Source organism: Zonotrichia albicollis, chromosome Z (genome assembly GCF_047830755.1).
Source record: "Zonotrichia albicollis isolate bZonAlb1 chromosome Z, bZonAlb1.hap1, whole genome shotgun sequence".
Taxonomy (NCBI): Eukaryota; Metazoa; Chordata; class Aves; order Passeriformes; family Passerellidae; genus Zonotrichia; species Zonotrichia albicollis.
In genome coordinates, this window is record NC_133860.1 from 13128613 (window position 1) to 13153965 (window position 25353).

The 25353-nt window shown below is 40.9% G+C and overlaps 1 protein-coding gene across 17 annotated transcripts in view; it reads left to right on the top strand.

The window, feature by feature from the left end:
• CELF4 (CUGBP Elav-like family member 4) overlaps nucleotides 1-25353 on the top strand; it is a 713618-nt gene that overhangs the window by 97473 nt on the left and 590792 nt on the right. The window lies entirely within an intron of this gene.

The window sequence follows — 25353 nt, forward strand, 5'->3', positions numbered from 1 at the left end:
TCCTCATTTACATGCATAGCAGTAAACTCCCATAGGCTAGTCAGGCTTACCTCCCATCAAAGGACCCCTATTCTCCAAACCATAATGCCACTGTTTATGCATAAATAAATAGATAATGTGCAACAATTTGAGGGCAAAGCTGGCTATCAGGGAAAAAAAAAAGTTTCCATTTTCATAGAACACAGCGAACAAATTTCTTTAGACCCTGCAAGTAGCTGAGCACCTCCAGCTACCTTCAAAGACAAGCTTGGAGATTGAGTCAGCTCACAGATCCCTGATGAAAAATTATGTATAACAAGTTTCAGGTAGGTCAAATTTTGGGCTTAAGCTGCTGTAAGAGCAGCTGATGCAGCATCATAAAGTTAGAAGCAAATCTGATCTCAGAGTAGTTCTTGATTGCATTTCATTCATACTCTTATTTCTAACTCTTGTTCCTTATTATTAAGGATATTTGCATGAAAATGATCTTTTTTCCTTCCTCTGAAGGGTTGTCTCTTGTCTGTGAGTAATGCTTACTCTGGCCTACATTTGTGAATACCATGGGCTGGATTCTGACTTCATTTACACAAGTGTAAATCAGCAATGATCTGATTGAGGTCAAGGGATTTATATGGCGTAGGAAAGAGCAGACTCAGCTATATTTGTCACTGCTGAAATGATGTCATCGTGAAAAGTACCGTAGCTCTAAATGGGGAAACATATTTTTACCAAGAATCTTTGCATGCGAATGCATGATCTCACAAAACACTGAGCATCCCTGACACCTGCTGGGCCCTTCAACAGCTCCCACAGCCCACTTGCTACAGAGAGGTCCCAGCCCCAAACTGTAAGAATTAAGGATAGTTGATGTCTTGGTGTTTCAACAGTGTTAAGTATTAGATACTAATGAACCCTAAGAGTTTGGATTGCCAGTTGCATCACCCTGCTGATTTGGCAGTGATGGGATGCACCCGGGAATAGCTTGCAAGCAGTAAACCTTCCTTCCTCATGCCACATTGCCAGCCACAGAGAAACAGAGGAAGAGGACAGGCACCCTTTACCTTTTCATTTTTTCAGCCATAGTGTGAGATATTACCCAGCCCAGGAGTCATTGTTCGTAGGCTTCTCATAAACACCCACTTCCCATATCTGCACTACAAACTCTGTGCTGCTTGTCATCTGCAACGCCACTCCAAGTTTCTAGTAAAGCACTTAGTACAAGATCCAGCATAATTTTGCGATTTGGATTTCTTCCTGGGGAGATATGCCCACCTATACTATAGCTTTACAAGCTGTACCAGTCATAGCCCATGCTCGTGTGAGCATTGTCTGTTTGATGTTTTTCATGCAGTGTATACATCCCTTAAAATCCTTCAGATACTCAGTTACAATACAATAATTCCTTTTTTTTTTGTTTTTAATTCAAAGGCTGAAGACCACGCACAAGAATGATGAATCAGATGTGTATCTCTGCCACTAAAATATTTATCTTTGAAACACACAGACCTGTGTCTTGATCTAATTTAATTTAAATAGTCTGTGTAATAGCAATGAAAACATGAAAACATGGACTTGAATGCTGTGGAGTAACTGCATTCCATTACTGTAATTCCTGGTGGGCACCTCTACAGTAAGGACTTGAATCTTTCCTGAAACATTATTTCTGGAAGTGCTACTTATGCTATGTAGGTTAAGAACATCTATGCTTGCTGAAAACATTTCAGTTGCAGAGTAGACAGCCTGCCAGCCTTACCATGTGAAATCCATCCACTGGCTGCAGATCCCTTAAAAAATAAGCCGTGTTCCCTACGTTAAATAATCTAAGAGCATGATTTGTGCATTAAACTTGAAACTGTTCTTTAGGTTAAGGAATACCTTTTAAAGAACTCTCTGAGCTGGAATGCTTTTGGGAGTGGCAGGAACTGTCCCATCTCTCCTCTCACGGGTAACTTCTGATAGGACTTGACGTGATGTAACCCATTTAGCTGCCGTGTTTCCCTTCTGCTGCGCTCTGTCTCCGGCAGGGAGAAAGTGCTGGGGAGTGACTGACCATGAGATTGCACTATCAGCTGAGGCGAGCAGGTATCCGAAGGGATTTTGCTCTTTTGAGTAAGCTGCAGTGAGAGACCCACAGTGGCCCCGCATGTATGAGCCGCTGCACTTGGCAGGCTCCCAGCAATGTCAAATCTCTCTGATTAGTTTCTGTAAGTACAAGGACAAAATTAAGCCTAACCTATTTTTCAAAGAAGAAATGTGCATTTCCCATTTTTCTCTTTAATGGGAACTTCTTCTATCTTGTGTCCCATACCTTTTTTTCCCCCTCCCCTTCCCACCATGCCACTCCTTTAAAAAAAAAAAAAGTTTGTTAAAATACAATTTCTTGTAAAAACATGCATTCAAATTTCTTTGATTTCTGTAACGTATTTTGACCTTGATATGCATTCATTTTCTGCACCAAATGAATCTTCTAGTGCTAGAATGAAGTTGTTCTTTTACTTTCCCCTTAGGTATGGTATACTACAATCCTAAAATCCTCTCTTTCTTTCTAGTGCATATTTTCTTTGACATGTTGCAAAAAATGAGTGTTTTGATCACTGGCTTTGTAGGCAGGTTTTGGCAGAGCAAGTTCTGTCCAGCTATAACTAATCCATTCCAAGCTCAGGTTGCTCCTTTAAACAGATGGAGAAAATTTATTTTTCTCTTGTTCTTAGAATGGCTCAGTAATTTCTATGCTACTATATTGACTTTGCACGGTAAATATGTAACTGATAAGACATGCTGGCGTGAGTTTCTGATTTCATTTACAGCTTTGATCAGTGGAAGAGCACTTTGTTTTCAAGGTGGTAAAACTGGAATCAGTTTTTCTTGGTCTTTTTATTTATGGCTAGCTTACTGTAGAGATCTTCCTTGGTAAACATTTGAGGTGCTGCTTCTGTCTTTTAGGCTGTTTTGTAGTGTCCTTTCCCAATGAAGTCACGCTAATGTCTGCTGTCTGGCCAAGCATCATTTTCTCCTTTTCTCCTCCATCCCGTCTCGCCCTGCACGTCTGTCCTTGCCATCTCTTATCTCCTTTGTAGATTTGCTGGAAACATTACCCTGCGTTCCCGTAATGCCTGCTTGGTGAAATGAGTTGAGATTACAGCTGCTGAGGAGGAACACCGTGCTTCCCAACTACATCTGCCTGGGAGAGCACGTATTTCCTCCAGACAAAGGGAGAGCCTCAGCTTACTAAACATTTCCACACATTTGTGATGCCACATGTATATAGACTGCAGAGTTGGCTTGTCCTAAACCTCGTGTCTCTTGAAATTACAGTGTGTATGAGCTTTCCAGTGCATACTCATGCTGCCCAAGAGAACAAGACACCCAGGAGAGGGTTGCACATGTTGTGCTCTCTTGTCTGTTCTTCCTCAGAGCAACCAGGGATTGATTTCTCTGCCTGTGTTTATCCTGTACAGGCCAAAGGAGTGGCATGTACAGAGGGTGAGCCTTTCTAACCTTTCAGGGTACCTGTTCTGTTGGTAGCAGCCTGCTGCTCCCGCCTTGTTGTTTTTTCTGCCACCGCATCCTCACATTGCTCGCCGTGACTCACGCTTTCACCTGGGAGAGGAGACGCTGAGACACTCCTGGGCAAGCTGGGCATGTGTTGCTAGCATTCAACAAGCACAGAGCTTCTGAGGGGAGCCTGAGAAAATGCTGATATTTCAGGGCTTTGTATGGGTGGTTTTTTTTTTTTTTTTGGAAGCTACAGTTCTACAAATGCGGATGCACTACAAAGAGTACAGATGTGACACTCTTCAAAGACAGTGTCTCATGTCCCAGTGGAGGCCCCAAATTTATGAATATTGCTGTGTATTCCTCTTTCATTTTTAGTTCAGTGAAGCCTTAAACCTTACCCACCAGTACTCCTAATCCAACCTGCCACAGCACAACGATAATGCTTCTAAAGTGAGCCTGTCCAAACTAATTTCATTGTCCTTGTTGAGTGAAGTGCAACAATTAAGCAGACAGCACAAATGAGTCCAGACAAATCTAGTATTTACAATTATTTCAGTTTGGATAATCTAATGTGATATTCATTGTGCAGCTAAGAATTATGTTTCTCAGTGAGGAGGGGCTGTCATTCAGTACTCTTGTTGGCTGGATGTAAATTCAGAGTAACTCCATATGCTCTTGCAGAGTTTAAGTTTCTTTACATCAGTGCAGCTCAAATGAGAATCTTGTCCTCTTTCTTTAGATGCCCTATACAGCTGAGTCCCTTCAGCTGTGCTTGCACTTTAGAGATATAGCCAAGGGAGCTGGAAGGTCATTTTTTTTTTCTATTTTATTTTTTTAAATTTTTTTCTCTGGGCCAGGGTTGTGTGGTTGAACTTGCTCACTTTAGGGACTCCAGCTTTCTCTGAGAGCCTCTTCGCTTTCCAGCTCTGAAACACTGACTGACAACTTGAGTTACCCTTCAGATCTGGCATTGCTGCTGACTTTCTGAATAGAACTGCAATCAGATCTGCTCATTATGGGTGCCTCTCTTTCTTGGTATTAAACACCTTGTGGCTGTGCTCTGCCTTTCCACCAATTCCAGCTGAAAACTCACAGCAATCCTGGTTGAAAGCCAAGAGATTTATACCAGCATATCGACGTTAAAAGGCAGATTTGTGCTAGTTTCTGCTTCATTTCTTTGCAGGATACATTGCTTCTCATTCTCTCCTCCTGTTCCCCCCTCTGCTCAAACAGACCACACTGTGCTGCTGGGCAATTTTCACCAACTTAATCACATTTGGGCCCAGTGTTTTTCCTGCAGACCCTGGAGTGTGCATTGCTTAGGCCTTGGTTATTAGTTTACACAATATATGAAGCCCATTAGAAGAGGATAATCAGGGCTTGGAGAAGGCCACCTCACTCATTATCTGAGGAGGTTATGCTAAGCCTCTGTAGTTATTAATCATACTTTCCCATGCAGATAGCTGAAGATTAAGAGTCACATTTATCCTCTTTGCTCCTCATTCTTTCGCTCTGATGTGCAAACTCTTTTTATAATCGTTGTTATTATGGTTATTCATAGCCCATCCAGCCAACCAGCACTGCTCCTAAGATGTCACTTGAAGTCTTGCACCTATCTGAGGTGGCCTGATGATGCAGATCAGAGCCACTGGAGGTCTCTCCATTTGAAACTCAGAAAACATCCTTGAGAGTCCTAGAAAGTCTCTGCTAGCTGTTGTTGAATTGCAGTATCTTGTCCAGAGGCCAAGAGAATTCTGAACAGAAGCCGACACCATTACAAGAGCCAAGTTTAACAGCAGCCCTCTTGATTTCACTTGCCTTGCTTTTTAATATGAGTTCTAACCTTGAACTTTGACTAAGATGATATGCTACCTTGTGGCTTTTTGAAACCTAGCCTAATGCCCTTTTAATCGAAGTGAATGATTCTTTTTCCTTACTACATTTTTAAAGCACTTAAGTCAACTTGGATAAAATCAGAACTGTACCAAATAGACTCAACACTGTTAAACAAAAAAAAAAAGTTTTAAAAATTAAAGTCTTTACTCCACAACAGAATTTTTTTCCCTAGAAATATCTTTAGGTTTTCATCACTCTCTTTCCGATTCCTGTGTACACAAACCAATTCCCCAGACAAACTTGTTTAAAAGCCAAGTAGTTGAAGCTTTTTCTCCAATGGATCTAGTCATGGAGTCTTTGGTTCAATAAAATTAAAGTTAAAACAGCAGTTAACAACTAACACCATTCAACATTTAGAGGTTGCACAACCATCCAGTCACAGATCACATCAGTGTACAGATGCTTCCTACTTCTTGCACGCCTATTTCTTTCCTTTGTGTCCACTACCAGCTTTGCAGAAGTTTTTTTCTTGTCTCCCTTGAAGAAAACTGGTTTTCTGTGAGTGGACTTAGTTTCTGAAGCAGTGGCCATGTCAGTCACAAGCAGAAATCCAAAACTATGGAGACCATAGAATCTATCATGAAAATTTAAAATCACCTATTCATCCAGTTGTTAAAACCTGGATTTACTCTTTGAAGTGTCAGTTACCATATATGTATATTTTTCCATCCCAATATTATTTCTCAATCTGTGAAAACAGGCAAATTTCCAGAATGAACACTTTGTAACATTTCTCCTTTGACTGAAACACATAAAACTCAAAACTCTGATTTCTCCTTAAGAAGTCTCTCTCATCCCCAAACGCTGTGTTTATACACCAGTTCTGCATATCTGGAGGAAATCAGCACTGCTTTATTGACTGAGAGGGACACTAGTCTCTGTCATCTCATGATTTGGCATCTCCTTTTTTCTCTTTTCTTTTTCTTCTTTTGTATTTTTTGTCTTCACCTAGACAGCATGCTTGATAATGCATAAGACCTTTGCTAGGGCATTATGGGGTCTTTTTTTTGATTGGTTGGTTTAGGGTTGGAGGAGGGGCTTGTTTGTTTGTAGAGTAGAGTTTTTGTATGGTTTCTTTTTTAAATTATTTTTAATGAAAGTATTTTCTCAAGAAAATGTCAATTCAAGACCTTTTCATTTGAGGGATCATAGTGGATTTGATCATGCATTTATGTGAAGACTGAGTTTTGGATCTGATAGAAAATTCTTGCTCAAATGAAAAGGCCAGAAAAGCAGAAATCAACCCAAACAGGCAGGCATGACATTTGCTTGACATACGTAGCTTCCCTGATACAAATCCCTGCATTACCTAATTCAAACTAAAAAGTGAACAGGCACTTGCTTTTCTCTGCTCTCCCCAAATAAATTTCCTACCCCCTTGATCCTTGACTATTTGAAGATATTTGCACATATGCTTCCTTTATTTTCCCCTCCTCTCCCTCCATTTTTATAGAAATTGCGACATAATTTTCTGGAAATGTTAAGGACTTTTTTGAGTACATTAATATTTTGGTGTGGTTCGTTGAGGCACAGTACCAGACCTGGATGATTTTAAGATGAATTTAAGGGTTTTTTAAGATGCTTTTAATGCTTTTGGCATGCAGTGATGAGAGGGGACCAGGCCCACAGATGAAGTTTGCTGCACATGACCTCAGGTTTCATTAAGATGTTGGCAGCTCCTCTGTTGCCTCTGTACAAACTGGTCTACTTGATCCTCCCTGAGGTGGAAAAGTGTAGAGAGAAATACCAGTGATAAAGAGCAGTTTTGAGGGCTGAACTACACCAGGATTTCCAACTCTAGATTCAACTCTTGCCTACATAACAGAATCCAACAAACCCACCTTTGCCTTGATACCCTAACTATGAAGTGCAGCTAATTAACCTTCCCCCAGTGCTTATCTCTTTGATTGGTAGGCATTTGGAGTCCTACAGAAAAGTATTTTTCCTTTCATAAGAATCTGTGTTTGTGTACTGTGCTTAGCAGTGACAACTCCTGCTTTTGACTACAGTGTCCTGGACACTCCTGTGATGCTGACAGAGGATGATAACTGTTGGGAGGGAAAAGCTTTCTTCCAATATAAGTTGATGGCTCAGGATGATTCTTGCCTTTCAGAAGGGGGTTGCCTCTCTTCTCTTTCTCATGATTGACCTGAAAATAAATAAGGAGAGAGTGACATTCTTACTAGTGCTTTATTTTTATATATTTATTTTAAGAGAGGAGAATTTCTCTTAGACTCATGCTGTACTTGTCCATACTGTATTTGACATCTGTGATAAAATTTGGGTCAGATACACTTGTCGATAAAAAGAGGCATCCTACAAACAGCCCTGTGCTTGCATTAGGGTCATGTCAAGAATAATAGAGACTATTGTCACTGCAGTGAACCTCTGCATCGTATTAAGTATTCCTCACTTCTCTCCTCTCTGCATCTCTCCAAGACATAATACAAGATGCCTATCATGTTCCACCACATCTCACCAAAGGGCACAGAAAGGGGAGATGGCTAGCAGGGAGCAAAACTCATCCAGGTTTCTCCAGCATCAAAAAGCACAGGGAAAAATGCTTCATCCATTGTCTTCCTTGATCATGTCTCCTCTCCACTTCCGTGGGTGAGAATCGCAGGAAAACATTGCTTTTGTCAAGGGGAATTTCAGGATCATCATGTTATTTTTAAGCACAAAGTGTACGTTGGGGTTGTTTTTGTGAATGAACAGTGTCCTGGGGACAGATGAGGGAATCACACATTGGCATATGAAAAAGAAGGTCCTAGGCAACTTCCTTTCAGTGGTTTTTGCTTAAGGTCTCCCATGCTGCTCACAGGTACACAAACATCAGACACCTCTATGTGTTTTAATTGTGTTAATATGTGTTCTACCTGCTTTGTCTTAGCAATGAGATTTCATGCTATTTCTCTGCACTGTCCGCCAACACCAGAAAAATTCATGTGCTATCAGAGACCTGCACCCACCTCTGACCTGTTCACATCCAGAGATGGCCCTTGGCCTTAAATGCCTCATACATCTCTCCCTGACATTTCTGGATCAGCACCCACAGCAGTGTAGTGGCTCAGGAGTGCCTTTGTATAACCATCTTTTTGTTTATTAGTGCATTTCTGGTCAAGAATACCTTCAACACTGATCCTCAATCAAACCTCTTCCAATTCTGGTAATAAAAGAAGGAGGGGAGACTGATTTCATTTCACTCATACCTCAGAAAAGGCTTAGAAGACAGGTCATGCAGGTAAAGGAATTATTTGCTCTGAATTTAATGCCCAAAGTTGCTCTGCTGGACCTTTTCTGTCCCTGAATAGTGTTTTCTGGGGTAGACGGCAAAATCTAGTTCCCCCCCAAAAGTGCAATACCCATCTCTCCTCTGTACAAAACTACTTTCATTTGACCAACACTTCAATAATTCAGTGTCACCTGCTTTGGCACCACACACCTGCACTTTCCCTCCCTTCCTGTTTCTCCTTTCCCTTCTTTTCCCAAAGCCTAGTGACATCCTTTGCTATATTTGAGGTGCTAGCACAGATCAAAGTCCTCTCAGGATCAAACAACGCGCTGCATACAATCCTTACGGTAACAAACAAGGTCTTCCACTGACAGAAACACATTTCTGTGCTGAATTTTCAGCAGCCTATCAGACTTGATTCAAGGGTACCTTTTGATTTCACACGGAAATCTCTCCTGCCCTTCCCCCCAGTTCTTCAGGCAGAGGAGGAGGGGGAAAATAAAACTGCACTCAGTTTGCCTGGAAGGAAAGGGAGAAGGGCTTTGTTGAAACTTTGGGGGAGAGATTTAATATTCCCATGCTGTATGCTTGATTTGTTGTATCAATAGCAGACAGAGACCTTTAACAAAGGATGGATGTATCTAATGTAAAAAGCAAGAAAGAGAGAGGGCTCAGACACTTGCCTGAGTGTTTCTTACATCATTCTGATGGTATTTTTTAATATCTTGTGGTCCTTACTTCCCAATAAGGTCTTTCCTGTTCAAATATCCCTTCAATGCAACCTTTGATATTTGAAGTGACAGGTGGGTCCAGAATATGTTTTGAAAGTTGGATAAATGGGTTTCAATACAGGATACTAGTTACTATGGGCAACTATTTCCTATGAGTCCTGTCTTTGTACAACTTCAAGCAGACCTTCAAAGGAGATGAAGTGAAAATATAAGTATTAATGTACAGTTTTCTCACTAGCTTGTATCTTTTGTATTCTATCTCTTGAGGCTTCTGAAAAGCTCTCTGAAAATTTAAGTGACGTAGATGCTGAAAATTGAATGCAAATACTAATTTTGCAAATCCCATTTGCAGAGGTTCGCTTTAGTTTCCAGTACTCTGAGAACACTCTTCACTGCACAACTTAGGGTTTTATTGTGTTTTATTTTTCAGACCATTTGATAAAAATCCCTTTTAAATTATTTTCAAAAGACAATTCTGCTTGAACCTTGGGGAAAAAAAAAACCCAACAACATATTTTCTTTGCCACTTTCTATACAGTCAGAAAAATGGAAAAGTAAAGAATGTAAACAATAAATAATACTCCCCTCCACATTAATGGAAGAAAAATCTATATTTTTGCTAGAGAAAATAATTGTTGATTAATATTTCTGAGCAAATAATCTTCATAGTTCATAATTTGCATTCTATTATTAAAAAATCAATCAGCAGAAAGCTCTTCTTAATTATTAAGTTCAGGAATGTTACTGTTTACTCATAATGTTACTGGGTTTGTAACTGTTCTGGTTCATCCTGAATCACAGAGATGGAAAAAAACCACTTACTTATAAGTGGCATACAGATGAAACATATTGCTTTCAAGAAGAAAATTAGAAATTCTCCCTTGGTGCTCACTTCATCAGGGTCTGTTTATTTACCAGGAGAGTCTTAGTTTCATTCCTAGTTGATATTTCTTCTCTAATTTTGAACATCCACTCTTCCTAGGGTACAAGTAGCTGGCTCACAGGTCCTCAGAAGACCTGAAAAATGTAGATCGTATTCTCTGAAAAACTGTTTGTCAGGAAGCAAGAACAGGAACGCACATCAGTCTGTGATTATCCATTATGGGATCACACTCTCGCTGGCCTGCCTCAATGGCCTCTTTTCTGGAGTGCATACAGGGTAAATAGGTGCTAATTTCCTTGCTGCAATGAGTGCATTTTCTGTCTTATCTGAAGAGAGGAGGTGCTCGTTTCCCCCTGAAGAGTTTCTTTGTGTATTGGTTTGGATGAGACACCAAATCAGGAGAGAAAGTCCTCCAATCATCACACACTCAAGTAAGATGCAGTGTGCCTTTCTCTCCCACTGTTAATTCCTTCAAATTTTCCTCACAAAGTAAAGTAATGTTTAATTTTCCTTCCCAAGAAGTATTCCTTCTGGTCACTACAGATAACTGATGTGGTAACTCAGTAGTATGAGAAGCATCACAGAATAAATAAAAAAATAAAAATAATAGGCAAAATAATTATGAATTCACACACTGGAGTGAAATTTCAAGCCTCCACAAAGCAGGAAATGGTTACCCAAATCATAGTGTGTACATATGTACTCTAATATGAGGAAATATGAGTAATGCATGGGATGCACAGAGAGATTTGATGTGAAATCCAACAAGTTCATTGAAAATCTAACAAATATTCAAATTCATTCCAAGTGCAACTCTCCACCTCTGGATGATAATTTCATTGACTTACCTACCCTCAAAGAAATAAATTCAAATGGAAACCTAGGAAAACTGTATTATGGGAAATGTGGAATGGTTAAATGGAGTTAAAATTTTACTTTTTTTAAAAGGAATGCACTCATAGATTTTCAGATTCTCTGTGAAAATGAGCATTATACAAAAGTACACTGAAGCAATTTCATGTAATGAAAACAGCTTCATTTAAATGAAAATACTGGTGTAATTCTCATTAAGATTTAAATTTATGAAAGATAACCCAAAGAACGGTCTTAAAGCAATTTAAAAGAAAAGGGGGGCCCTTGCTAAACAGAAAAACATCAGGAGGGGCTGAAACAACTCTCAGTGAGGAAGGAGAAGACGCTAAAAGTAAGAGATTGGTTACATTAAGCTCTCTAGATTATGACCCAGAATGAACCAGTTTAGCACAGTACTCAAAGGGCAGGAGGCACTCCCCTACACCCTTATTCATTACCACAGGCAAATCTTTCCAGGCCTAAACCTGCTCTGCCCAACTGAGGCTGCTGAAGCATCTTTCCTGCCAGTTGCCAATTTCCTGATGAAGCTCGTGGTGCTGGGCTGTGTGAACTACCCTGTTGTCACTGTCATATTTTCTGAAAAATCTCTTCGCCAGGATTTCTTCTCCTGGGAAGCTGAGAAGCCTCAGAGAAGAATGAAAACAATAATTATCTGATTGCATCTCCTGTGTTTGCTGCTTTGGAATGTGGTCTGGAGGTTGTTTTCCAACTGTCAGTGTTTGATTGGTTTAATGTGAATTGTTTTTACTTAATGACCAATCACCATCAGCTGTGTTGGACTCTGAGGAGTCAGTCACGAGTTTTTATTATTCATTCCTGTTAAGCCTTCTGTCTTTATCCTTTCTGCATTCTTTAGTATAGTTATAGTATAGCATTCTTTAATATAATATAATATGATAAAATAATGAATCGGACTTCTGAGACCATAGAGTCAGATTCCTCATCTCATCTCAGATTCCTCATCCTCATCTCATCCTCATCTCTCCCCTCCTCAGTGTGGTGAGACCCTACTGATGCTTGTTTGATGTCATCCTGGGGAGTCCACAGCTTTAAGAGGTTGTGTGGGAAAACCAGAGGCTTTCTGAAGTTGGAATTAAAGCACAGTTTTACTATTCCAAAGGGAAGACAATGAGGAGGCTTTTCAGGCTTTGTCTGAGGCTGGTTTTGATCTCTCTCTCTGCGAATTAGTCAATTACAAATGACTCATTTCAGTGCAGAGAACCCAAGTTAGTACTGGGGGAAGGGATGAAGTTGATTGGATTTTCTGTCAGTATGTGGGTAGATTTTTCTTATATATGTGTTCAGTATCTGTTTTGTTCTGCTCTCAGTTGGAACCAGTGAAAAGTCTTCATCTGGATTCCCAGAAAGTAGAGCTAAGTCAAGGACAAGATAAACCTCTCTTTTCATGTGAGCTATCCATTTTGTCCATTCCCAGTATGTGTGGGAGGAGGTGGAACAGGGCTTAGTAAGCTGATGGTAGAGCTCTTTTATTTCCAAGGATGTTGTTTTTCTTATACTGGGTAGCTGGTGGGAGTTCTGCAGTGAGTAGGTGAATACAATTCTCAGAGGCTGGCTTGGTAGTGGCAGACGTGCAAGTTAAACTGGAAAACGCAGTCATGTGATTTGACTTTTAGATGAAGCTAAAGTGGGAGCAATATTCTGGTATTGCAGTGTTTTTCTGTGAGCTAACTGATCCCAGCCCCTTTATCCAGATATTAACTCTTCCCTATTTAAAAAACTCTCTCCCTGCGATTTGGTATTTTAGATTAGCTGTAGGCATCCTTATAGACATTCAAGGCCATCCTGGTATTTCCTAAGTGCGTTCTCACTTTTTCCCATTTGTTTGTTTTATAGTGTAGGGAGACCTGATGCATGATCCCTCATGTTATGATCAGTCATCCTCTAGAAAACAGAGTGGACAGGGTGAAGGAGATTATTGCCCATCTTCAGTCTCACCTGAATGTTCCCAAACTGTCTTTGAGAACAATCAGATGGGTGCTTGAAGTTGTTTGAATTGCTGATATGTACAAACCTGATTAATCTGAGCCTGAAGGCAAGATTGTTGCCTCCCAGTAGTGCAGGGAGATGCCCAGGTGACTGTGGCACTGCTGTCATGAGCTCACAAGGGTTTTACAGCTCAGGTGCTCATCTCAGCCAGTATGGTTACAAGCTGCTTGCCTTTGGTAGCACACTTTCCTGGATCACTGTTCTTTACATCTCCAGAGCAGTCATTAACATTTTGGATTCCAGTTCCCACAACCAATAACTCACCTTGACAGATGGCATTGTTTCATTTGTCAGTGCCTTGCTGTATTTTCCAGGTGCCTTCTGTGGGGAGGAAAAGTAAGGGAGCAATGTGGACATAGTATTTATTTTGAGCACTTATACATAGGATGCTGTATATATGGAAAGGAAATATTCAAGCCAGACTTTCAGGGAAGCAGTCCATGGGAGATGGAAATAAAGCAATGGGACTTCAACCTTTTTCTTGTGCTTGGCAAAATAAAGCTGGCCATTCTTGTTCTGAACTAGGTAGAAACAGAAAACCCATCCATGAATTTGTTTCTCAGTGATCCTGGGAAGAAATGGGATTTGAGGTTTCAAATTTGTAAACAAGTTAACTATTAGAAATATAGATTATATTGGGCAAATCATTTTGCCTCTCTGAGTCTTGGGCTTTCACCCAAAAGAAGGAAGACAAAGCTCCTGAAATATTTTGCAAAGTAGCATAGAAAGATCTAGTATTTATTGTCCAGTCACCTGCTCTCCCTGCACAGGAGAAATTTCATTTTTTTTCCTTAACTATTTCACTATTGTCAGATGCTGGCAAGAACTGCTAAAACACCAACAGTTTTCCCACCTCTTGGCTTTTAAAAACTGTAAGCCCTTAAAATAAATTTGAAAAACACCAACCAAGCAAAAACCTGAATTTATCATCACCTGGTAGGTCTGGATAGGGCTATTCATGAGAACAATCCAAAGGCCTTCACCTTGACTTCCCAACATAGTTTGATGTGATTTTAATCTGATTATTAGACTCTTGATACATCTTGCAAGCTTGTAAAAGATTCATTGCTGGCAGAAACATTTTCGTTACTGAGGAAACTTTTTGTTGTTGTTGATGTATGTGTTGCCTGCCATAAATACTCATCCAAGAGCCAAAGGTCATTTGGTAGCTGCTTAGCAGCTTCACTTTCTGAAATGAAACTCAAGTGTGTTGGATCAGCAGCAGAAAGCTGGGGGTGTAAAATAGATGAGGGAAGAGATGTTCAGTAGCATTGAAGCAGCCAGATTATTTTCCATCTTTTTTGTTTGGTTTGGGTTGGGTTTCTTTAGGTTGTTTCTTTTTTTTTAATTTGTTTTGGTTTGTGGGATTTTTTCTTTTTTTTTTTCATGTGGGGGTGGTGTTGTTTGGGTTTTTTTTTTTTAATTATCTTGATGTTGAATTTTTTTTATTTCAATTTTGTTCTCTATTCTTCTTCATAATGTTTAAGTTAAGACATGCAAAGTTCAGAAGGGAAGGCCTTGCTACCCAAACCTCGTGTTTACTTGCAGGGTTTATTTACAGGGTTGCATAGCACAGCCTGTGGCATTAAGGGATGCACTCCCAATGCCATGACCTTCTCCTGTGCTAGCCCAGGGGATTTGTCTGCAGAGCAGCAGATGCAAATTTGGGCTTGTTTTCTGGGCTAACCAGAATGATTTGGTAACCAAGGGCAGTGGGTAATCAAGCCTTGACTTAGAAATTTCATTATGTGTACAGAAATGAGGCTGAAGAAAAAAACTGAGATTCTGGTTTATGCAACCTTAATGCACCCTGAACAAGACAACAACAACAAAAAAAAAATCAGTTTATCCCTATGTCCATTCAGTTCTCAGTTTACTTCAATAAAGTTTACTTCTGTAGGTACCAATTTCTGCTAGGGCTTGCAATATCTTTAAAAAACCTCTGTGACCCACATGACACAGCACATCAGATTAGGTAGTACAGCAGCAAGTGCTCACTCTAAACTTTTTAATTTATTTTGTTTGGGGCACCACCTTATACCTCTCTAGATCTCTGAACTTCCCTCACAGAGGGTCTTGTTTCTGAATCTTCAACAGTTGTGATTTGGTGTCAAAACTGAGGCAAAAAATTGGCACTGTTGTAGCCAACAGACCTGTTTGTCCATATATACATATATATATATGTAAACCAAAACCAGAAAAGCCTCAAAATTTAAAATCTTAAAATCTCTTTAAAAAGAGCAGATTTTCACCAAACATTTTTTGAGAAGTTGGCACTTTTGCTTATGAAAACAGGCGCCATCCACAGCAGTGACAGCACTGCCAGAACAGCAGCAGCTCCTGGCTGCAAGACCGACACCCATCATCTTCCAGCAGTGAGGAGCAACTGGCCTGTGATGGGAAGCTACCTGTGTGCAGGATCTGTAGTGCAGTCAAGTTCACTGTTAAAATTGTGACTGCATCCTCTCTTATTTAAAACAGAAGAAAAAGCTGAATTTAGTGAGCAGAAATGATGGAAAAATTAGCACACAAAAATTATTCTCCTGGGAAGCACTGAAATATTTTCTGGAATAATATTGCTTTCTGTTTATTTCTTACTGGGATGGTGTCTCAGATTCAGAACAGTAATTTGACCAACAACTTCCCTTTATCCTGTTTTGATGACATCCGGCATTACAAATCAGTAAGTAAACCTGTTCTGACACTGGTAGAGAATTCTCCTCTAAAATTGCATCTTATCACTGGATAATAAACAGTCTTATTTCTCCCCTTAAAATATCAGTTCTCTCTTCACAGGAGAGAAATAAGCTTCATAGCCTTGAAGTTTGCATTAAATGGAGTAATGTTTTTCTGGCCAACCCTGGTGGTACTTTGTGATCATGGTTATATTTAATCTTCCTTAACTTCAGCCTAAGGAAGGTAAAATATTTGGGTTTCTTCTCACAGCCATTGCAGAGTAGTAGTTGAGTTTGGCCAGTCAACCCATCTTTCCTTTTCCCTTAATGGAGAGTGACCCAAAGGCTAAGGCTGCCCGAGTGACATCAGGTGAAACTGCTCTGACAGCATGGTTGGTGAATTAATACCCTGGACCCAGGCAAATCAGTAGCCAGGTCTCCCAAATGAAGCTAGTCAGAAAGTAGGTTTTCATCCTATTAACCCACATGCTTAGAAGATTTAGCATTATGCAGCTTGTTATAAGCTCTTCACTGTCTTTATTAAACTATTTATCTGAGGTAACTTCATATTTTCTTTTAGGATAAACTGGAGATAATGCAATGTGCTTGTTTTAATTTACAAGGTTAACTGATCTAATTATCTGTGTGTGTGTTTATTTAAATCCTTTTGAGCACAAGGCCCTTGCAGGTGGCTGCTTTGTTTTCCACCAACAGGAAATCTTTTAAAATGAGATGATATAGCTCAGTGGGTCTTCTTGTATAAAGGATTTTCTAATAATGTATGAATTTATTAAAGACAAATAAAGGGCTTATTTACATTAAACAAATTCATAAGGAACTATTTTTTCCTTAACTAGGAAGAACAAATGGCACCTACTTCTTTTACTACGTGAAAGGATTGTACATTTTCTACAAAAATATTAGACATCAACATTTTGGGTGCGGCCTTTTGACATACATTTCCATTCTCACATTCAGGCAAGTTTTTCAGTGTTGGTGAGTTAATATTTTCACAAAGTCTTTGAATCTGGAAGATTTGGAGACTTCACTGGCATGGAAATCAGCACCACAGTTCTAAACTTCTGCTTCAGGGGGAATGAGTGCAACCTTTGAGCTGTTCTGTGTTTATGTGCCCAGTAATTTAAAGAGAAGAAACATGCTCCTATGGATGTTTAGATAATATTTCAGCAAAATTGAAAGAAGGGGAATATTTTTTCCTCTTTAATTTCTTGTGCTTTTAGACATATTCTTCTCTAGCTTTTACATGAAACGTAGATGTTCTGCTTGCAAATGCTGCTTTACCATTTGCTGTATCCAGCTGATGGAGTTAAGCTACAAGCAGTGCCATCTGGGGCAGCTTGTCAGCAAAGGTGCTGCATGAATGTGGCCAGACAGCCTCCAGACCAGAGAGGGCTCTGCCCTGGCATCCCCTAATCTTTCAGCCCAGGGATTACCTTGAATAGAGCCAGTTTGTGCCAGCCTGCTCCTTATGTAGTACAGTTACCAAGGTGCTCAGGTTCTGCAGGACCGGTAGGTTTCTTTTGTTTGTGCTGCAGAAGGCTTTCTCCTAGTAACTGTTCATCGACTCTGAATACTCCCCATATTAATGAATTACCATGTTCCTCCTATCAGCTCACAAAGCCACCTTTGATAAACAGACTCATTTGCTCTGTTTCCTGACCAAGCATTAGCTTAGTGGCCCAGCACATCCATCTTATCTTTTGGGAGCTTTGTTCGCTACAGCAGAGCCGATATCTTGCTTCAGTTAAGCACCTGCCAGTGATAAACAGGAGAGAGACAGGTGCTAATCTCCCTGGGCCTGCCACTCCCCAGGGAAAGAGCCCATTTGGTCATAGATATGAGTTGCTGATGGATATTTTATTGATGCCACATCTCACCATGGAGGGAATTGGCCAAAGCCCTTTCTTGATTTTGGGTGTTTTTAAATCTTGGCTGACTGGGGCGCTGCAGAATGTGCTGCAGTGAACAGTCATGTTTTGGCTAGCATGTAAAACAGCACTGGTTTCAGACAGAGTTGTGTATGAGGAAGGTCTTACTTTTGCTGATCCTGCTTGTGCTCCAGACGGTCTTTTATGGGCTGTCAAAACAGAGAGCCAAAGTGAAGTCTTTCCTTGGATTATATGTGGTCTTTACTTGAGCAGATCCTGCACTAAGTGAGCAAAATCTAAATAAGGCTGTCAAGGCTCTGACCTAGAGTATTTACTCACACGAGTTCCAGTGAGAATTGCAGACTTTATACACTGGTCCAAATGTGTTTCAGTGCATTCTCCTGTGCTCTGACAAAGTTAATTGTCTAATCTTGACACCAAGTGCCCTGTACTTTTTTAAGTGGTTTATGCATGAGACTAATTATGTGCTGTTAATTTGGCTGCTAGAAGCTTTCTGCTTTTAACATCCATTTGATTTGGGAACCATACAGGGTGGCATTTGCATGTAACTAGTGCAAGGGCTCTGAACTGTATGCTGAAAGACAAAGGCAGCATGTACCAGCGAAGCACTCAAAGGGGAGGAAAGTGCTGATTCTTTTGTCTTGCTGTCCAAAAATACTAGGATGCATGGTCCACAAGTACAGATAAATTTTTCTAGCACAGAGACATTTTTCCTGTACAGGGAAATTTTTCCAGTGTATATGTGCTCTGTTCATGTAAATAGAGTGTACAAGGAAGATTAGCATTTTCTGTAACTATGTTCAAGTGCAAGGAGAAAGAATTTAGGTTACAGAGGAAAGGCAGGGAGCCCTAGGTTGGGACAGGCTATTTCCATCAGCATACTTGGACTTCCAGTTGTCTCAACTGCTTTGGAGGTACCTATAAACTTAGTAATATCTTGGCATGCAAGCTTTGAAAAGAGACAAACTTGTGAGTTATCTAAATTCTTGAGGACATGCTTGTGTGTCATAGCTAATGGTGCCTCAAAATTTGAGCAAGACCTTGCACAATTTCTGTAAATGTCCTATTTTTCACCCTCCCAATTTTCATCAGAACTTCCAGCGACTGCAAGTGAAAGAGAGAAAAGCAGTCTGTGTTTTTTGTTCTGCATCTAGAAAGTGTTGCAGAAAGCTAATCAACTTTGTACAACAGGACATTTACTGTACTGCGTTCCCAAAGTAGTTTCTCAATGGTATAATGAAGCACTTACAACATTTCATAAATTAAGAAAAAAAAAAGTGGGGGAGGCAAGCCATTGTGGGAATCAGATTAATGTGACAGCAATTTGTAGGTGTTTGGGGAGGGGGATGGCCTCAGCTTCTACTGTGTTACAATCATGTTTCTCAGGTCATTTCTATCTGAAATGAAACATAATGTCAGAGATCTTAAGACAACATTGAACTAATACAGGGCTTCAGGAGTGGAGAAAGATGGCTGTTCAGATGCTTCTATTTCAAAAGTTTGAGTCGATCAGAGCGTCTGTAACTGGGTTTGATTATGAGCCCCATAAATATACATTAGGTTTCTGCCAGGGCAGTGTCTGATTTTTAGTTTGGGAACTGGCAGACTGCAGGCTGTCCCCTCACATCACATCCATGGGAAGTTTAATTTTGGGTTCGAGAATGATGGACCTTGATCTTGGGTTTCCAGCTGAAGTTCCCTGGGACTCTAAGCCAGCTCCAAAGCCAGTGTTGATCTCAGCATGATGTAGCTCAGAGGCAAAGCTGTCTTTGTTATCCGCCTCAGACCTTCAGCCTGCGGGCCAAGGCCTTTCTGAAACCTAAAGCAACCAAAAGAAAGCAGACTCCCCTGCAAAGAAAATGGTATAACAAATTTCTTAGGAGCGCCTCCGACACTGTAGGCCTGATTGTTAAGAGGATCTGTCACTGTGGACTTTCTGAAATGACTTCTCTTTATATGGCAGTTTCCCATCTGGTATAGAAATCAGGTTATCAACAGACCTGTTTTGATTAGAAGGAAAAAAACCAAAAAAACCAAAACCAAACCAAAACAAAACAAACTAAATAAAACCACCAAACCAAAACAAAAGACTTCATAAACCCAAAAAAAACCACAACAAAAAACCCAAAAAAAACCCAAAAAACCCCAAAAATGAAGAAAAATTCTAGGTGTTATTAGTAACGTATTAGGATCCCAAATTTTTATTTAAATCTAGGGCTGAGAGCTGAAGAATATTTTTTTTTTCTCTGAGACAATACAGCGTCCTAAGGCTGAAGAGTTATCACCATGTACTTATGAGCCCTTTTTAGTTTGTAGGTGCTCTTTACCTGAGCAAGGAGCTGAAATAAATGCCTAAGTTGATGCTTGCATAGCAAGTGATGTTTTTTAAAGGAGCAGGTGTTGAATGAAGTTGAAAAGCAACAGAATAAGGGGACGTGGTTTCTGAAGGCAGCTGGGCTGGGCAGGCAAAAAGCATAAGCACAGGGGCAGCTGGTAACCTGTGCTGAGAGGAGGAATAAAGAGGAGCCTCTGCTGAGGACAGGGGAGAGTGAGCCTGCTCAAGCCGAGTGGGAGGCAGCAGGAGCAGGAAAGTTCACTGCCTGCTTAATTGCAGGGGGTGCCACAGTCCCACTGTGTACACAAAACCCTGTCAATAGCACTGAGGTGCCAGCCTGTTAATTAATGATTTACTTACACTGACCCCTAACCCTGAGGCAAATAAGGGGGATTTGTTTTGCTTCTATTAACTCCTCAGCTTGCTGAGCAGGGGCCCTGTAGTCCCCAGAATCACACGGCCACAGAGGAGCTACGTGTCCTTTATTGTACAAGGATCCAGCTTGTGGCAGAGGGGAGGGCCTTCCCATGGGGCTCAGTAAAAGAACTGGGGGCTCTGGGCCTCCTTTTCCCCATTCCTAGCTTAAAAGTGCACATTTTGATGTGGCAGTGTGGGTGGTGGTAAGGGAAATAAGTGCAACAATCTCTTTGGGGCCAAATATGGTTTCCTAGTGGTATAAATGGGGAAAGAAGTCCCAGTACATCCTCAGGGACGCCTGCCATAATTATCACAGTCAGTTTGGCCAAATGGCTCCCAGCAGAGCCTGGGGTCTGATCTGTGACTGCTGTCAAAGCCAGATTTCTGACACAGCACTGTCTTCCTGCATGACCACGACCAGGCCTCAAGCCCACACCAAGATTCAGGCCTCCAAATCCCATGCCATAGGAAATGAAGATCTGAGAAGGCATTGGAAAAGCAATAGGAGCAGCAGTGATCTCTCCTTCCCCTGAGCAGTAGGAGGATAAATACATTTCAGAATGTAAAGAGATTGATACTATGGAAATAGGAACTCTATAAGTTACTTAGTTCACACACGTGCAACTCCCTGAGGGTGTAACTAAGGTTGTTCTGGTTTTTTAGTATTATTGCTTCAGGCATTACACCTGAAAATGCCAGATGTATTTAAATCAAGTGTGATGGTGTCACTGCATAGTAATAGTGTTTTATCAGGGGGATGAACTGGTCTGCTTTCTCTCTCAAGAGCATTTGGAAGAGTATGATGCAGAGTGGTTTGGAAGGCAGATGGGCTCCTCTCTACAGGAGAATTACATTTTTATTAAAGTAGCTGGTTGTTGCTTCAGTGGAGGGCCAGTGGCGGCTGCTGTGATCAATAGAACTGTGCTTTTTATGTAAGATTTACTCTTGCTTGTCCCAGTTTTGCCGAGAATGTTCAGCTTGCAATCGATAACAAGCTGTGATGACAAAGTAGCTAGTTTCAATTGAATTTGATGTCATTAAAAATGTTAAAAAAACTATTGTTTCTTCCACCTTTTTTTTTAGATAAAAGCTTTTCAATGAGAAACTTTGGTGCTGCCCTAGCAACCCAGCAGAGTGAGAATAACCAACCATCTGTCTCAGCCTTGCCATTGCTGGTCTAGGATTATCATGGCTGAATCCAGCATCTCATAGCCCTGCGCTTAGACTGGGTCATGGTGGCAATTCCCCAAGAAAATAGGTGCCCATTGGTGAGGGGAGAAGATTCCTGATGGATGGCTGTAATGTGATACCGGGCAGCTTCCAAAGTAATTTCAGCTGATACTGCTCTTACCTCTGGAATCAGGCTCCTTTTGGCCTTTGATATTAAGAATCTGATTTGTAATTAGAAAAATGACGTTATGGTAACTTTAAGCTCTGGAAGGTAATTGTTGCCATGTATCTCATAATTTTCCATTTCCAAAGTCAGAACACATTAAGTAAATATCCCTCTTGTGCCCAGAATGGGTGATTATCTTCTGACTTGAAGAAGCCTTGATGCAGGGACTAACTTACTCCAGCTTTTGGAGAGCAGCCACTTCTTCTGACTCTGACGGGACCACAATTACATTTACCAGTTTTGTCTTGCACATTTCAGCTTGTTTAATTTCCTAATAACTTCCTCTTCTTGGGAATGGGAGTAAAGTGATTTTTCACTCTTCCAGGAAGTCAAGCCATTCCTGGCTCAGGTGGTTCAGGTCACAGTGACACAGCATGGGGGGGATCCTAGCAGTAATTTTCTGCAGCAAAAAAAATGGTTGCAGATTTTAATTCATCTGGGAAGTGTTCTGAGTTGTCGAATTGACTTTTCCTCTCCAGTCTGCAGAACTGCGTCTGCATTTAGAGGACCTGATATTTGCTAGGGAAAGCAGCCCTTAGAAATCAGCTTCTGGTTGTTGTGAGTTTTTGGTTGGTTTTGGTTTTCTGTTTTTTGGGTGGTGGTTTTTTTTGGGTTTTTTTTGTTTGGTTTTGGTTTTTTTTTTTTGCTTCGTCCCACATCCTGCTTTAAAAGTATCCTTACACCCAGAATGTTCCAGTCAGCAGAAACAGGTATTTTAACATCACAATCAGGCAGAGAGAGAGAGATGTGTGGCTACACAACTGCCTAATTCTTCCTCCTAGGTAAGTCTGTTGGGTTAACCATCTCCTCAGAGCAGGTAGTCCCTCCTCTGAGAGCTTCCCAATGAGGGGCTGCAACAGCAGAATAAGATGAAGGAGAAGGGGATGAAATACACAAAGGCCCAAACCATCTTGCTACCTGCAGTTGGTACAGGAGAGCACTCTCTTTAGATGGGCTTAGAGGTGGATGGAGCTGAAGTCTGACAAATGAGCTTGGAGACCCTGCTGTGTGCTTGGAGCAGGGGGAAGGCAGGATGAAGCGACTGCAGACCAGGCTGACAGACGGACTTTGTGCTGGTTGCTAGGCAAAGGCAACTCATGCCTGAGCCAGCAATCCCCAAACCCTCCCGAGGAGCACCAGAGCTGGAGATGAGGGTTGCTGCTATTCCAGTGCCAAGGAACAGCATTTTATTTTGTTAAGAGCACGGTCCTGCTTTATTTGTGTCCTCTCCAGATGCTGGACATCAGTGGCAAAGTTAACTCTGCCGTGGGTGGGGAGAATTCCTCGCTGTGGCCTCCTTCACATATTTTGTTTTGTTCTGTTCTAATTTCATAACCTCAGCAACAAACTTCTCCCCCTTCTCCCTCCTTATTCTCCCTCTCCCCTCCTCCCCTTACTCCAATGGTTTATGAGTTTTGTGCTCTGTGGCCTATTAAGGTTCAGTTCCCAGCCAGTAAAAATGAGGAATTGGTTCCTGCCATTCCACGCAAGGAGTTTTAATGCACTCGGTCTCCTGGAAGCCTAAATGTTTTGTATCGGTGATAGTTGTGTAACATAAAGCCTTAATAAAGGTTTATAAGGGAAGGGATATGAAATGGAGCGTATGGAGTTCAGCTCTGTCTGTGGCTCTGCTGGAGAATTAAACCAGGGAGAAGCAGTTTCTAGGAGAGCTGGGGGTCTGTGATGTGTACAAACATCCACTGCTGTGACCCCTACATCCCAGCTGTGTTGCCTCCTCCTGAGATAACAAAATCCCCCTCCTCTGAACCCTGCGTGGGAACTTGTGACGCCCTGGCCTGAAGAGGCATGGCTCAGTCTGAGGTGTGGGTTTCCAGGGTGGGCTCTTGTGTGTCTCATCCTGAGGTGTCCTCTGCTGCCCATCTCTCCAGAATCCTTGGAGATGCACTTCCCTCCACAACTTCTCTCCACACTTGTGTGTGCAGGGAAGGTGCCTGTAAGTAGAGGTGGCAGCTGGATCAACTCTCTGTGCACCTTACTCAGCTTTGGGCTGAAAAGTTGGGTTTTGCTTCTGCTTTATCATTTGCTTGATCTTTTTGCAGCTATCCTTGAAAAGCAGCTTGTTATCCACCTCCATTTGCTGTCTCACCTTTTTGGGTTGTAAGCTCTTCAAGATGCTGTCTGCTCCTGTGCAGTGCCCAGCACAATCTTTCTTCAGTGGTCAGTGAGGCATCTAACGCATATATTTAATATTTAATAGTCTTGTGGGTCTCAGATTGGGAATACAGAGACAGCCTCATACCTACCCATTCATTGTCTTTTCCCCCATTTCAGAGATGGTGCCACATGCAGTTACCGCTAGCCTGCCCCATGAACTGATAAAACACAAGCTTTTTATTAGCTTTCTCATCAAAATTTTTGAAAGTAGGTGCATGGGAATGCATTTAGTAGGGTTTGAGGGGTGCCCTTTAGCTGCCTTATGGTATGTAAACATGAAGGTATTTTTTGTGGCTTTGTTCTTTAGCAAAGCAGCAAATCTTCATTTCATTGAAATGTCTCACAAACATGAGCTTTTAAAGGGATAGGGATGGCAGGTTTTTGACATATAGGGAGTTTGGCTTTCCCCCCCAGATCTTTGAACAAATGGAAGCAAAACATGAGAATGTCTTTTCTTCTCAGTCAGCCTTGTGTTCTCAATATTTTAAATTTTAACTTTCCAGAAGTCATCATGGGGGTAGGGAAAGTAATGACTTTTATTCTGCTGTTGCAATTGTTTTCTGTGTTCTGATCTCTAGACCCAGTCCCATTCCCAGTCACCTCAAATTCAGATTTCTGTATGGTTTCTATTTTTATGAAAAGGACATGAAAGACAAACATTAAAGTTTTGATGACTTTGGAGAAAGTTTGTCTTCTGACTTGAAGGTTTGTTTCTTATTACTTCAATATTGTTCTTCCAATTATTTCACAACTTCAAAAAATTAAATTCAGATCTAATTACAACTGATTTAATTGTCAAATTTTAATATACGCACTTTCAGGCTTAGATTTAAAAACCAATAAAATTTAGATATATGTATGGTCTTTGGGGTTTTTTGTTTGTTTTTAAACAGATGAAAATAAATACGTGAAAATGGTACATTAGGGATCCATGGTCTTGTCCTTAATATTGCAAGAAAAGTGCAGGAAGTGTTTAACTCTAAGAAGGACAGTGAACTGTCCTAAGTGATTAGAAATGGTGCTTCTGTAAGGTGTAAATTCCCCATAAATGTATTAAAGGATATTAACAATGAAACCTAAAAATGATGTATGAATATTGCAATGAACTTTTTCATTGCTGATCAGGTTAATAGATGGGGTGAAGAAGAAGGCTAGTATGAGGCCTTCTAAAGGTCCTCAGGAGTTATTGCAGAGGACAAAAAGCAGAGAGATGAAATAGAGGAAATAGATATGGATAATAACCATGCTTCTGAACAGGTGCAGTTTTCTCCTGTGCAACAGAGGTGACAGAGTAATAGCAAGTGATAACTAAATTGGTGTTTCAGTAATTGCAAAGTCTTGGTCCA